Here is a 1,452-nt window from a genome sequence, read left to right as displayed (position 1 = left end):
TTGCTTGGAGTGGAGCCAGGATTCCCGAGCTGCCCACACCTGGCACCCAGTGGGTGTGTGGCTTGTCCTCACTTAGGCTGTATCCATAGCACGGGCTTGGACTGTGAGGATTCTTTTAAAAAAATCATTTCATTGGGGGCTCTTACAGCTCTTTGAACAACCCATACATCAATTGTATCAAGCATAGTTGTATATATGTTGCCATCATCATTTCCAAAACATTTTCTAATTGAGCCCTTGGCTGTGAAGGCCCTTGCAGTGAGTGGTGTTTGAACCTTCACCTCCAGCTTTGTTTCCTCACATCTGAGTTTATCGTAACGTACACAGCACTTCATAGTTCCTGTGCTCACTGCCCCAAACGAAGCCCTCCACCAGGGAGGTACCTGCCACAGAGGGCTGACGTGCTGTCACAGCTGGCTGGCTCATGGACACCACTCAAGGTATGCAATGGCTTCCTCAAACACAGCGACCCCACCACACAGGTAACCAGGAATGCTCAGACAAGACCCATATGACTTCCTCTATTCATTTAGTTGTTGTGAGTTGCCATCAAGACCTCCAACAAGACCCCCTGTGCACCATGGGGCCAGGCCGTTCTGAGCTATAGGATCTCCACTGGCTAATAGTCAGAAGTAGATGGCCAGGCTTTTCTTCCTTGTCCACCTTAGTCTAAGATCTGCTGCAGCCTGCCCAGCACTCCGTCGCCCCACACAAGCCTCTGCTGCCGATGGGTAGTGGCTATGCTGAGGTGCACTGGCCAGGAAGCGGATCCAGGTGTCTCGTCCATGGAAGGTGTGAACCACCACTGCCCCCACTGACTTATTTAGCACCCCTCCATCGAGCCCCTCCTATGAGATAGGTGCTGTGTGGACCCTGGGAATACAGAGATAGGTAAGAGAAAGTTTTTCCTTCAGAAGGTCACAACCTAGTGATGGAGAGCAAGTTAAGAAAACAATGCGATACAAGGTAGTGAGTGGCCTCCTAACGCCCTGCTAAGAAACTGCTAATGGTTCTGGAGGCAATTAAGCAGACCAAGAGCTGTGTCTGTAGGGAGCGAGAGGGTGTCCTAGAGGGAAGAAGAGCGGTGGGAAAGGCTCTCAAGGAAAGAGTGACACTGGGTTGGAAAAAGAATGTGGACAGCTCCTTATGCCAGGAGGCAGGGGAAGGAGAACGGCAGACAGGATGGCAGCGGTGATGGAGCAGCTCAGGGAAGGAGGAGTTTTACCATCAGGACCATCTTGGGGGTGGGGGTTGCCATGGCAGTGAGCCTAGAGGGCTTGGTGGGACCAGATTGAAAAGGACCTTGTGACAGTTGCTAAATTATATATTACATTGCTAATTAAATACTGCTTTGGGGGCAGTGGGGAGCTACTGAGGGTTTTTTGTTTTAGTTGTCCAAGTTTTTTTAAAAATAATTTTATTAGAGGCTCATACAACTCTTATCACAATCCA

At 49.9% G+C, this 1,452-nt stretch overlaps 1 protein-coding gene across 1 annotated transcript in view; it reads right to left on the bottom strand.

Annotated features, from left to right (window-relative positions):
• Positions 1–1,452, bottom strand: part of ME3 (malic enzyme 3) — a gene marked incomplete at its 5' end in the record, with an annotated part of 218,681 nt that overhangs the window by 143,191 nt on the left and 74,038 nt on the right. The window lies entirely within an intron of this gene.

Source organism: Echinops telfairi, unplaced genomic scaffold (genome assembly GCF_000313985.2).
Source record: "Echinops telfairi isolate 266 unplaced genomic scaffold, ASM31398v2 ScPeMD7_1713;HRSCAF=2227, whole genome shotgun sequence".
Classification (NCBI taxonomy): Eukaryota; Metazoa; Chordata; class Mammalia; order Afrosoricida; family Tenrecidae; genus Echinops; species Echinops telfairi.
The sequence above is the reverse complement of the archived record's forward strand: the minus strand, read 5'-3'. Positions and strand labels throughout refer to the sequence as shown.